Raw genomic sequence first — 15162 nt, 5'->3', positions numbered from 1 at the left:
TGTGAGCATTTTTACACATTCTAAAATGTTTCCTCCAGTCTTATGGGCATTAAAATGCTAAAAAAAATATAAGGTGTATTTTATACCATTGATGAGTGAAATATTGTGAAATTATATTTATCTTCAATTATATAATGTACTCTAATTTTAAATAAAGTCTAAAAATGACTAATGAATGACAAAAGTCATGAAAATTGTATATGTATCAAAAAGTTTGATGGTTCCATTCTGATTTGTTATTATTCATTTTGAAGCTCACATGTCACTGGGATTATTTGTGAACATATGGTGTGTACTATCTGTCCCTTTTCTATGACCAAAACAAATGCATTTGTTCATTAAGTAATATATGTGAACTGGTGGAAAGAATGTAAGAGGAAGATGCAGAGAGGGTGACATGGGATGCTAATTTCTAAGTATGATATGGCTGTTGCAATATTGAACTCTCAGCATCTGAGATTACTTGCACATGAGCTCCTTAAGGTTGGGCCTGTTTACACTGTCATAGAAGGGATGAAGATCCATGGGAACTCACCTTTCACTGAGGACTCATTTGATTAATGATGGTGAGATTTGCTTCATGGTAAAGTAGGCATGTTTGTGGAAAAAACCTAATGTAACTCACTGGTCATCAAAATCAATCAAACAAACAAACAAAAAAACAGAATGAAAGGAGAAGGGATGGATTCAGAAGAAGAGGTGATTAATATGAATAGAGAAGGAAGAGATTAATAGTGGTAAATATGATCAAAATATAACATGTACATTAATCTAAAATAATAAAAACAAATGGTGGCAAAGTCTGTAACAGCAAATGAGTTGTATTTATACTTTTAAGAAAGTATGTACTTTTATACTTAGTTTGTAGCCCAAATCCATTATTTACCCAAATGAATTCTGAAAAGTTAAGGTTAGCAAAAAAAGTAAAATAAAATTGTGAAAGTCTATGTATGAGCTTTTATGCAAGATTTCCACAAGAAGGAATGTATGCATTCATTCATGAAGCAGGAGCTATGCACCAAGTGGAAACTACCATAATTGAAAATATATAGAATTATCCATTTTCAAATTTTCTTGATTCTATACCTCCCATAATAATAAAAACTTAAATTTTTATCTATTAGTGCTTGTTCATCCCAGTCAAACTTGTGAAAATGGGGTGGTAATAAAGTTGTTTACATAGCTAGAATTAGTGCCTTGTCCTATTTATACTTCTTGTGATTCCATCCTGTCTCTGCTTTCCACTCTTTGTAACTTAGCAATTGTAAATTTTAAATCAATGGCTGAGTACTCTAAACTGAGTCAGACAAAACACAGCTTCAAAAATTATTTCAAACTTGTCAAATATCTTTCCTAAAATTGTTCTTTTCTATTTCAGGGTGCCTAGATGGGTTATATCTTATCTTATCACACGGAAACTGGTTTTGAGGGAAAGAAACACAGATCCCTCCATTTAGGTTCATGGCTGAGGTGCCTATAATACAAGGCATTAACAAGAAGAAAAATGCCTCAATTAATTTAATCTGAATTTTATGCAATATGGGAAATTTATAGGGAAATTAAGACCCAAAGAAAGAACTAAACTGTGTGTTTATGTAGCTGTGTGGGCTGCTTGATTTGGCTGCTGGTTGGCTAGGAATAGAATGATCTAGAACAGTGATATTAAATGAGAACAATAACTTTGTGTTGTAGGTACAGTTGCCAAGGTCTGCTTTTTCAGACTACCCTCTTACGGTTGGTCTTCAGGATTGCAGGATCCTTCAGGATTCCTCCTAAAATTGGGAAAGCATCTTTTTAATATGAGCCTTAAAACCATCATGGGAAGGGTTGGATATGGCCTTCCTGTAACTGTCAAGAAGCCAAGGGGGAAGCTGAGAGTAACCACACTTATTATTCAATCGTTCAAAAGTATAATATTCCATCCCTGGCTATCACAGACTAAGTTCTTACATGCTCAAGACTTCTTTGAGGCCACTCATTCCCACATTTGGCCTGAGTACATTTGTCCTGACCTGGGAAAGTAGAGCACCCCTGAAATGACTGCACACAGGATCAAGGTTGTGGCCCCTTACACAGTCAGGTAAAGAATAAATTCTTGTTGTGCAAAGAACAGTGTGCACTGAAATCTCAAGGGAATGATTGAAAGGTAACTAATGTTTGCAATCACCAAATTAATATGCTCTCAGAGAGGAAAAAGCTGATGTCCTCCTACGTAATTTTTTGAACATTATCAGCTGAAAGCAAATTTTTTTAAATCACAAATATTTATAAAATAAATAATCATAATTACAAGTGTTCAAAAGAAAGACCTGAATTCAGAGGGAAAATTACTCTCCCACACTCTTTGTCTGTTCTAACATCTTTTAAAACGGAACCTTTGTAAAGATGGTACATGGAAGGCACAAGGCAATTGCTAACTCTTTTATCAAATAGTGCTAAGAATTTCCTTTCATATTTATTACTTTCATTTATTTTAGTTTTAAAGATTTTATTTTATTTTAGAAACAGTCTTATTTTACATATCAATCCCCACATTCCCTTACTCTCCCATCCTCTCATACCCCCACCGATCCCCCCAACACCCCACCACAAGTATAGTGAGGCCTTCCATGGGGATCATCAAAGTCTGTCTCATCATTTGGGGGAGGACCTATGCCCTTTTTCGTTTATCTGAGCTGCAATAGAATCCCTCCATAGGGAATGGCCTCACAAAGTCCATTTGTGCACTAGCAATAAACACGGGCTCCACTGTTAGGTCACATAGAATGCCCAGGCCTCCTAGCTGGCACCCATATTCAGAGGGCTTGTTTCAGTCTAATGGTGGTTCCCCAGCTTTATGAATAGGGTGTTTGTGCTCTCATTAGGTCAGGTCAACTGTTTCTGTGGGTTATTCCAGCATGGTCTTGACTCCTTTGCTCACCCCTCCTACCTCTCTACAACTGAATTTCTGGTGTATGGCTCAGCCTTCAGCTGTGGGTATCTGCTTCTGCTTCAATAAGCCACTGGATGAAGGCTCTAGGATGGCAACTTTTAAATGTTGATAACTAAAAAATTATGAATAAAATGAAACAGTTTCTTAAGAAAATGCAGATGTATTCTTAGAGAAATTCTTACTTTAGTAATGTTATTTGGCTTTGACCATTTTAACTACTTATATGCAAACTTGGCTATCTTGAATAAAATAAAATGATATGAGGTAAGAACATATATGTGTATATGTATTACAAATACATAACTGTATTGCTTTGTACTGATGGGGAATGTTCTTCTTTGTATATGTTTGACTTCTTGGTTGATGAATAAAACACTGATTAGCCAGGCAGGATGATAGATAGGACTAGGAGAGGAGAAAAGGAGGATTCTGGGAAGTGTAGGCAGAGAGGAATTGCCATGGGATCCCAGAAACTGCCACTAGCTAATCATAGAGGTCTGGAGGTCTGTACAGAAAGGAAGGAAGTAACATAGCTTGGCAGAATCAGAAAATAAGCAGGGACAAACAGGAAATGGCTCTCTTCTCTTCAGAGACACTGGCTGAGCAGTGGGGATGTAGCAGGCAAAGGAGTTGCAGGCCTGATTGGCATTCCCGGTAAGCCAAGACCATGTGGAAATACTTAGGTTGATAGAAAGGAGTTAATAGTTAACACAGAGATAGCCAATAAGAAACCCTAGTCACTGGGCAATAGCTTCATAATTAATACAGCATCTGTGTGCTTCTTTGGGGGCTCAAAGGTAGCTGTGGGACCAAGCTGGGCCAAGAACATCATGTTACATTGTATAATTATTTATGCATATGTATATATTTATATGAATATATATGTTCATACACACACACACACACACACATATATATATATATATATATATATATATATGGATATTAAATCAAAGGAAATGAAAGAGAAGGGAAGGAGTGAGTGTCTTTTGAATAAGAATTCCCCCACAGGCTCAGATATCTGAATTCTTAGTCATCAGGGAAAGTAACTACTTGAGAAAGACTAGCCGATGTGGCCTTATACTAACTGATGTAATCTTGTTGGAGGAGGTGTGTCACTGGGGATGATAGGCTTTGAGCTTTCCAAAGGCCAAGCTAGATTCAGTGTCTCTCTCTTCCTGCTGATGGGGATCCAGATGTAGAACTGTCAGATACTTTTACAGCACAATGCCTGCCTGCATTCTGCCATGCTCCTTGCCTGAATAATGTGCTAAAACTCTAAAGCTGTAACCAAGTCCTATTAAATGCTTTCTTTTATTAAAGATTCCTTGATCACTGTGTCTCTTCACAACTCTAGAACAATGACTAAGACAGATTGATTCTAGAAACCTTTGAAAATTTTTTATGGCTGAGCATGGTAATGCACACTTTTATTTTCAGCAATTGAAAAGCAGAGGCAAGTGAACTTCTTTGAATTCAAGACAATTCTGGGCTACATATTGAGACCCTGTATCAAAAATGTTCATTTTTACTCATAACTTTCTTGGCACATTGTCACTTAAGAAATGTTTACTTCTATACATAGATTTTTGTTCCCAATATCATATTTTAGCACTTATTACATATCTAATAAGGAAACTTTCAAGAGGGAAGATGCACAGTAGACTTTAGCTTTTGAAGTCAAAGGCTAAATTCTTCTTAAGATCATATTAGAGAATGCTCACACTGGAGCAATCATCCAATTAAAATGTAGAGTGAGGTTAAAATCCCATTAGGACAATTATTCAGTTAATTGCTCTGCTGTGGGCAAGGCTTTAGTTAGAGAAACATAGAACACGAGCCTGTATCTAAAGGGAGGAAGGTCAAGTCATCTCCCCACCAAACCAATTTAAAAGACTTAAATGGGCTATTCCATAAGCCAAGAAAGAGTCACTTTCTGAAAAATTAGCACTTAAAAGAAGAACATGCTTAATTAGTCCTGAACATAAACCCAGAACACAGACTTCTCTTCCAGAAGAATGACAAGTGTTTTATTGTGCAGTCAGTTGGCCATTGCAACCATCCAATATCATCACATCATGCTAACCACAAGCTTAGAAAACTATTTACCTATAAAATCTAACAAGCCATTTATTCACATCGTCATTTCAAACACTCTAGTACACATAGAATGTCACAAAAGTTCCTTCAATCATCAGTGAAAACTTGAAATTGCCAGGCAGTGCAGATAAAATATAAAGGGAAGAGAAAGAGATGAAACACAGGATGAGTAACTCCTGCTGTGATGTGAACGCTAAGGACCCAAATGGCTTTGAAGTCTTGCACCCTGCTAGTTTTGAGTAATGACTCCCATCACTTCCTTCATTACAAGGACTTTCAGGCAACTGTTTCTATCTTCTCTATTGTTACATGTCAGTTTTGTGATGCCCAGTTGTAACCCTTTATATATTAAATACAAGTCACTACTAAGTAATGAAACATTTTAAGCAGCAATACACACATAAGAATCAGGAACATGTACTTTGCCTCTTTAAGGACATTTAACTTCAAAACAAACAAGATATATTAATGTACCTTTCTCCTCCCGTGTTGGTTAGTCTGGCAACATCTTTGAAAAACAGATATGACTTTCTTATTTATATTGCATTTTCTACATCATTGACAGTTGTAAGGAGTGAAATGGATGTATTTCTCAAAGGTGGGAATTCAGAATAGTTTTTATTAATCTTCCTAGTGTTCAGTAGCTAAAAGCATGCAATTACTATTGACTATATTTTTCCTTCTAAAGATTTTTTCAGGTGTATTTCAAAACTTAGGATAAGAACTTAACATAAAAACTGTGTCAAACATGAGGATTTATTTCAAAGTCGTGAGGTAAAGCAGGAAGTGAAATGTGTCAACTAATAAATTATTTGAGCTTTTTCATTTTTGTCACACTAACTTATTGTCCTTAGATGTGCATATTAATGATTTCCAAAAGTACATAATATTTATAAAACTTATTTTTGTAAGCAAGTAAATAGATTGTTTTGTTTCTGTTTTTCCATCATGTAATTTTTATTATTTGTTGTGTCTTTCACATCATGCATTTTGATCACACTCATTTCTCTGTCCGTCTGTATCTGCCCTCTGGCCTTGCAGCCCTCCCCCAAAGAAATTAAGAGAAAAAGCTAAACAGAAAAGAAAAAGGAAAGATCTCATCATGGGAGCTGTAGTGTGACACAGTGAGTCAAACAGTAAACCCTCATGTCATATATATTTACTTGCAAATGTTCATTGCAAATAGTCATTGGTCTGGTTCCAGGCCTCTGGTTTCTGCCACACTATCAATGCTGGGCTCTCACTAGAACTTTCTTGAATAACTGGTTGTTACCCTGTGTCATGGAGATCCTGCAGCTTAGGGTCTGGACAACAGACCCCTTCACTTCTCTCACAGTTCATAGATGGGTAGATATTGGGATGGGCTGGCTCATAACCCTAGATCTGGGCCTGAGTAGTTGCAGGGTTGGTCATCCCACCAGCTGTCCTATCCTCAGGGTGACCTCTCCAGCATTGCTCCATCTGGTTCACCCATTGCAGCAATGAACAGAGGGCAGGTCCAGTTCTCCTGATTTCAAGCCCTCAGGGTAGGCTCTCCCATACCTGCACCACAAGGGCCAGGTCTAGTATGTTGCCCAGGCAAGGTGAAAGGCCCACTCTCCCTAGTGCTGCAACTGGTGTGTGTCAGAAACAGCTCTTCTGCTTGAGAGACTAAGAAATTATCTTTCCCTTACTCCACCACCACACTGAAGAGGAGGCAAGTGGCACCAGCTATGGCCCTCTCATGCCCTCACACCTGGCTAACCCATCTAAAAGCTCAACTCTACTGTGCTGCCAGGAAAGGCACAGGGCCTGTTCTCCCAAGTACCTTATCTGGTAAGGGGGTTGCATCAGGTGTCCTGTTTCCCACCCACACTGCAGGTGGAGAGGGGGAGGGGAGGGTAAATAACAAATTTTAATTTTATCATTCTTAGTCAAAATACTTCTTTACTAGAATCTTACCTAATGTACTGAAGTACTTATGCATAAGCGAAATCTTTCCTGTGGGTGTGAAGAAAAATTAGTATTAGTGAACTGGATGTTTCAGTGTTTATCTAATTATCTTTGAGACTATGATCACCGTGGAATAACTAATCTGTCTGAAGATGTTAACCTTGTCCTGAGTTTTGGAACTAATCGTGTCCTTAGATAGAAAAACAAGATATTTCTTCCAGCAACCCACAATACACAATATTAAGACAGAATTGTTTTTCTCATTTATATTTGCAATTCATCCCAAGTGATTTCTAATTTCATTTACCTGTGATAGAGATGTTTTAAAGTGACAGTACCAATACTTTCTGTCTGTCTTATCCTCTTTTATCTAAGTAGAGTGGAGCATCATATACACAATTACTTCATTCAGTGTTTATCAATGTATATGATTTTACCAAATACATTTACTTTTTCACACACTTATTTTGCATATATATGCTGCATGTAATGTAAATGTTGTACAATCTTTCCCAAGTGTCACAGAAACAGATAAATATACAGGGTCAATTAATCAAAACAAAAACTCTCTCACGCATGATGTAATCCACTTCCTGCCAGGTATTGTAGTACATACCTACAACCCCGTCACTTGGCAGGTAGATTAAGAGTTTAAGGTTATTCTCAGAGACATAGCAAATCGGAGAACAGTCTAGGCTACATGACATCATTTCTTATTAGCCCACACTAGAGAAAAACTATCAAAAAATCCATGTTAAGTAATTGAGCTATCCTCATGGGTCAGATTGGGAACTTCATTTCAGAATTCATTTTTCTTGTGGCACATTCTTAGATGAAAATAATGCAAATTTACCATATTACATTTACTTTTGTAAGAGGTGTGACATGAATCCTATAAATAAAAGTATTGATGGAAATTCTTCATCTGTGTTTTATATAGAATTTGTTTACTTGCTTTTTCTAGCTCCTACACATTACTTGTGTTACTTGGTTTAAAGTTGCCTTACATTCTCAAGGCCAGCTCTGGCACTTGAGTCTTTCCTATATGATATCCTTCTAATTTTCTCATCTGGTCAGCCTGCTCCTTTTAGAACTCACTGCAATTATTCAGACTTATTGATATGAATGCTTATCTTCTCATCTGTTGTATTTAATCCTAACAATATTAGAAAACTCTCATAGGCTCAAAGTCTCCTCTTTTTATGGATAAATTTCTTTTCCCTTCAAGCTGAACCCCTTCTCCGGGTCTTATGCTTAGAACTCTACAGTTGGAGGCTTCTTGTCCTATTCACCAGTTCCCAAATAACCCCTCTAAGGCTTAATATTATTTATAATCATTTGGCCAATGGCTCAGACATATTATTTTCTCTCAGAATTACATTAATTCATTTCTATTATTTTACATTTTACCATGAGGCTCATGGCTTGTTACCCCACATCCTGCTTCCCCTGGAGGCTACATGGTGTCGCTTTGATTCTGCCTTCTTTTTCTCCTTAACTCTATTTGGATTTCCTGCCTAGCTATATTCTGCCTGGCCATTGACCAAAACAACAAATAAAAACAAATAAAAACAACACATATTTGCACCATACAGAAGGACATCCCACACCCTCTCTCATTTTTGCTTAATAAAAAGAGGTTTTAACTTTAACATAATAAAATCATATGTAACAAAACGGCTATCAAGCAAGAATTAGAGTTAAAATATTTAGTTCATTTGCATTTGGCCAAAATTAAAGAAAATACTCTATTATCTATTATATTGGTGTGAGTCTAAGGTTGTATATCTAATTTATCTTAACTAAGGAAACTGTAACTATCTGTCTTCCACTCCATCAAAAATCCCAGACGGATATCGCATTACCTAAGTAAACTGGAAGTACATTGTAAGCAACTTTAAAAACTCTAGAAATTACAGAGATATCTAGCTGTTTGGACAGTCAACCTAAGTTCTTCTGTAATATTTGGGCATCCATTTCAGCCTATATGCCCACAGTATCTGGCAGACTTTTCAATGAAGTATTTATCTCTGTATCATATCCCCCCTTTTTCCTTTAGAAAGAGATTCTCTGTGACCATTAACCATTTATAGCCAACCCCCTTTAAAAGAAAACAAACATTTAGAAAGAAAATTTTGGAATTTGGTTATAGTTTTCTAGACTATGTCTTGCTGATTATTGGGTGCAGTGATTTATTGGGATCCTGGGAAAATTAAGAATTATGGTTAAATTTTGGCTGTATTAGTCTATGAGGCTTCATCATCTCAGCCCTGAAGCTATTTGCATGTTGAATCCCCTGTGCCATGGTTCCTATTGGAAACCTCTCAAGGGTCTTGTTAAATCTATCACATTAGCTTGGAAGGCATCCACAGCTTCTCATCTTCTGTGGAAACAAAAGTAGAAACTCTTTGACAAAGCAACATATCCTTAGACCCAACTTTTGAAGTCACTATATCTTTAAAATATATATACATTGGTTTATCTAAGCAGCCCCCACAATCAAATGTCTCTCTGTAGTTAGCTCATTAACAGTAAAAATTTTAATGAAAACAGAATAATATTCATAATCCAGATTCTCTGTGTATTTTTCATCTTTACATGGCCCATCATAATATTTCTCTATTTCTCCTTTAAAGACCTCGGTTTCTTATTCTTAAGTTATTCTTTTTTCTATGACTTTGTCTATCCCTTTTCTCTCCAGCCCATGCACAGTTTTCAAATGCACTGTGACCTGTATAGAGGACTTTTTGTTCGAATCTGATTTTATTTTGTATTTGTAATCCTTTTCTGACCAGAAGAGTTTTTAAAAGGCTAAGCTGGCATAGTTGGGACTAAAGTGGCTGACTTCACACCATTCCTTGGCTTCCTGAGTGTCTTGCTTCATTATGAAGGCACTGGAGGGAGCCACATATATGGCCCCAATTCTGGAGAGGTTTTGTGTCCATGCTCTAGGCTGTTCATAAACTCCATATAAGTGTTTTGTAGCAGGACCTCTTCAAAGAGCTGCATGGCTTTTTATGCTAATACTGAATCAGGAAGCCATCTCTTAAAGGAGAACTGCCTCTGTTTTCCTCTAGCAAGCAAAGTCCATTAGTACTGCTATCAAAACTCTCTGTCCTTTTGTATTTAGAGTCCCTTTTTAATATTTTGTCAGGTTTTACATGGAAATTCTTGCCAAATGTTTGAGCACTGCATGTAGTCGGTAGCTTTTATCTCACTGGGTCCCATAGCCACTTACAAAATAACACTTTGAGGCTTAATATTAATTATAATTGTTTGGTCAATGGCTCAGGCATGTTCCTGACTAGTTCTCATAGTTTAACCCATTTCTATTATTCTGTATTTTACCATGAGGCATATGGCTTCTTACCTCACATCTTGCTTCCATGGTGGTTGGCTACATGGCATCTCTTTGACTCCACCTTCTTTCTCTCTGTAACTGTTTGGATTTCACACCTAGGTATATTCTGCCTGGCCATTGGCCAAACAGCTTTATTCATCAACCAGTAATTGCAATGCATATTCATAGAACACAGAAGGATATCCCACATCAGGACTCTTTGGTAACTGGAGGTTTTCAGGAAATACATATAGACGTACCCAGTGTGTTCAGCAACTTCTGTACCCCATTTTTGCCCTTAACAGTTTAATGAGCATTTCATCCAGCATTCATTTACATAATCCATAGTGCCTAATACAAACTTAGTTCACCAATTTCTGGTCAAATCACCCCATTGAAAACATTTTGATATAGTTACCCAGTATCTTAATTGACAGACTTGCTGTCAAGCCTCTCCAAGTGTGGTCAAGTGAGCAGATCACATTCCAAAGTCAGGCCATGAATCAGGAATGGCTATCAGGAAGAACCACTCTAAAAATCTGTCCCACCATGATGTGTAAAACAGGTCAATGACTAACAAGTGAGGAATGAAGTCTTGACTATTGCAGCCTATTTTAAAACAATACCCAATGTCTTTTCTATCACCGAATTTTCCACATGGACACTAAGGCCATAGCTAGAACTTTACCATACAGATTTCCTAATGCACACATCACTGTTTCTAAAGAGATTGATCCTAAGAGCATGTGTCATTCAATAAACATTTTTAAAGCTAGTCAGTGTTCCTGATTCTGCTTTATAACCAAGTTAACCTGAAACTCCCTCAAGAAATGATTTGTCTTACATATTTACTAAAATATAATTGAACTTGTCTATATGAGTTTAAATACAAATATTTCTTTGTCTTTCATAAGCTCCAAGGCAAACAAAGTGACTAATTATATGCTCTCTTGTATCCCAGAACACAAAATCAGAAATTAAGACCTCTAGAAGTCTATTTATGAAATATAAAATTATGTGGGTATTTTGTGCCAGACTAATAAATTTTGTTATTCCTATTTATCTTCCAGAACTTTTGCTCTCATTTCAGCAGGCAGAGAGGGCCTTTCTTCTTCAATCTCTAAGTCTAAGACAGAGATTGATAAAAAAAATTTAATAACATAGTATGATAAAGTAGATAGTGTCTTCTTTACCTAAACAGATATTCTAGTTTGGTTAAATTTGATGATATTTATGTGAAGTTGGTATAATGCATCTGTATTAGTTATTTCCTTGTTCTGGTTAAAATTATTAAAGGATGGAGCGAAATATTTGGGCATAGTGTCTTAAGAACGTTTAGTCCACTGTAAGCAAGAAAGGCATGGGCAAGTTCATTGGAATTTGAATCTTTTGGGAGAGATCCCCAAAATGGGGATAACCAAAAATCAGAACACAGGAGGAGCATGGATGATGCAATATGTTCAAAAGCCAATTCCCAGTACTCCACTTACTCCAGCAATGTTCCACCCTAAAAAGTTCTATTGCCTTCAAGACAGGACCACACTCTTGAGCCAACATGTGAACCTGCAGAATACATTCTAGATTCAAACCATACCAATATAAAAATTTAATTTTCAAAAATTATTCACTCTACACTTTCCTTAATTCCATATAATCAGACATTCCTACATGATTCATGCATCCCACCCCTCGCACATATATCATCTAAATTAGATTATATTTTTCTTCTCAAGATACTTTTTGTTTTGCTTTAGTTTGTCTTTTATAGATTTTAAGGCCATTCCTTTCTTTTTATTTTTGAGATTATAAGTTAATTATATCATTTCTCCCTTCCTTTTTCCTCATTCCAAATACCCCATGTTCTCCTTCAAATTTATGGCCTGTTTTTCACTAATTGTTGTTTCATACATAAATATATTTGCATATGCAAATATATTCTTAAAAATAACCTGTTGCATTCACAAAATGTTACTCATTTGTATGTTTTCAGGGGCAACTTTATGGCACTGGATTGTCATTCCTTTCTTATAGATTGTTGTCTTCTTCTCTGCCACATTGCATTCCGTGTCTATTCATCCAGAGAGGCTCTACTTCACTTGCAATTATCAGGGAGTAATCAAAGTCCATGCTACAGAAATGCATAAAGTAGATGAAGTTTCATCCTACCTGGTCCTGCTGCCCTTTAGACCCAAATAAACACACAGAGCCTTATATTAATTATAAAACATTTGGCCAATGGCTCAGGCTTCTGATTGGCTAGCTCTCTCTTAATTATTAACTAATTTCTGTTAATTTGTGTATCTCCATGTGATCTTGTCTTAAAGGAGAATGTCCTTGGGTGTCCTACATCCCAAGTAGCTACATGACATCTCTCTCCTGACATTCTCTATGAGTTCTTCTTCCCAGTATTCTCCCAGTCTGGTAGCCCTGCCTATACTTCCTGCTTCTCCATTGGCCAAAACATCTTTATTCATCAACCAATAAGACAAACATATATTCACAGCATACAGAAGGACAGTCCCCATCACATAATGAAAATCATCATGAGCATTTCCTGCCATTCACTGGATCTTGACATCTTTCTAGAAAGGGAATGCCTTTCTTGGGAACTGTGTAGAATACTGTAGAATGTTCATCTCTCCTTCTTCAAAAGATTCTCAGCATCAATTTTAGCTCAAACTTTTTCTTATTATTTCAGTTACTCGGGAACAATGAATTTCCCTCCAATATGTTATACATTAGTTAGAAATATGCACAGAAACTCTGTAAGAAAATTTAGAGAAATTGATAACTATGATAATTTTTTTCTTTGTTATTACACTCATTCTCAGCTTGGTTATTCCTCCTCATTTGAAATCTTCTGCTTCAAGTGAAGTGCTTTTCACAGTATTGATACTGCATTAATTCACTAAACTGCTTTTGTCTATCTTTAGAAAGTAAATCTACTTGGATCCAGAGGCCATCTTGATAGTTCATGATCACCCAGTGGAAGATAATACTGAAACTTTGACAACCACACTAAACTATTTTCTCATACTCCAGGCTATTGGGAATCGTCCTGGTTGGTTTATAATCATGTTTCCATTGCAGTTCATATCTCACATGGAGCATCAAAAATAAGTCTGTATTAAACACAGAAACACACATATGAGGCATCGGCTTCCTGTGCTCTGACATCAGTGGTTAACAGCAGCCCATTGTCAACCCAATGCTTTCCAAAATCACAGGTGACTGCATGACAACTAAATGTCAATCCCTGAAAATTTCCCTTCCTTATTACTCTCAAAGTTAAAGATTAATGCTTTTAAATGTTCTGATATGGCATATTACAAAATATTAAACACACAACTAAATAAGATATAGAGTTAGCACTACATGCATATACAGTATGAAAAATAAGAATTATGGTCCACAAAATATTATAGACTATTTTTACTTATATCATAGAAATATTTGTATATGCAGTGACATTTGACATTAAAGTTGGAAGATAAACAAGAATACTGTATGAAATACTTCATTAATGTTGGACTGATTTATACAGAAATCTCTGAATAATTAAAAAGAAATGACAAATCAGAACTAAATTAGAAGACCAAAGATCATGGTAGTTGGACTCAAAACATTTATGTAACATTCTCATAGTATTTGACCACATACATAATAAGTTAGGGGATCAGATGTGGATGCTGTTGAAGCTGCTGATGTACAAAATGGACAAATCTTGTTTAAAGATGCCACTATACATGACATTGCTTAGTCCTGACTATGAGAAACATGTGGAAATAAGAATTGGTTGCCTAATGAATATAGATTTGTTTGTTTTTATTTCTGTTGGCCATAAAGACTTTGTGTGGATAACTCTCTCTTTTGGAGTCCATAGCTTCATGGCACTTTCCCAAAGCAATTATACCATTTATGAATTGTGCTTTCAAATCATCCATTCCTGAATAACTGACTCAAAACCATTTAGTGATTATTCTAATTATTATAAGATGAAGATCTCAAGAATCTAAATAAAATTTCTTAAATCAGAACTAGAACCCCATTTATTTTTATGATTTCTTTGTACTATTAAGACATTTCTATTTCAGCTGAATTAAAAATATAGGTTCACATAAATTAAATCGTTTCCAAAAATTTACAACTGAGTTAAAAGTAAACTAATTTAAGTCTATCAAGCATTTTTGGTAAAATTTGAATAAATGTACCTCTCTTAATTGCCCATAAACAATCATCTTGAAAAATAACATTCGCAGTGAACTCCCTTGATAAAAGTCACATATGTTTAGAGATGTTAGAAAAATCAGAATTAACTTTGAAAGACTTGCATCTTTTAAGAATTTAATATCAAATGTTAACAATTTAGCATAGAAGCAGATGTCATGAGACAAAGTTTCTCCTTTCTGTCCCTAAATAGAAATACTTGAATCTAGAAAAGAGCAAATCACACAATGGCAACATTAGATGCAGGGGTCTTTGGCAAATTGAAACATGAATCTTTCCCCAATCTATTAGACAGAGGAAATAGAAAAATTTCAACCAAACATTGGCTGAAAGGTATGACCTAGTAACAGAGGATGGTCATTTGGACAGAAAGAACTTCCAAAGTGGTTCTTTAAACAAATCCTGTAGCCATTTCCAAGAAATAATCTAACCAGAGAATCAATTTTTTCAAAACATGGAAACTAGTTTTGATTCAAGAAAGAAAATAACTGTTGAAGGCTGGTAATCTTTTGCTCTATGTGTAAAATCCATATATGAGTGAGTGTATACCATGTTTGTCTTTTTGTGACTGGGTTGCCTTGCTCAGAATGGTTTCTTCGAGTTCCATCCATTTGCCTGCGAATTTCAAGAT

The sequence above is a fragment of the Cricetulus griseus genome, assembly GCF_003668045.3.
Source record: "Cricetulus griseus strain 17A/GY chromosome 1 unlocalized genomic scaffold, alternate assembly CriGri-PICRH-1.0 chr1_0, whole genome shotgun sequence".
NCBI classification, from domain to species: Eukaryota; Metazoa; Chordata; class Mammalia; order Rodentia; family Cricetidae; genus Cricetulus; species Cricetulus griseus.
Note: the sequence above shows the minus strand (reverse complement) of the source record.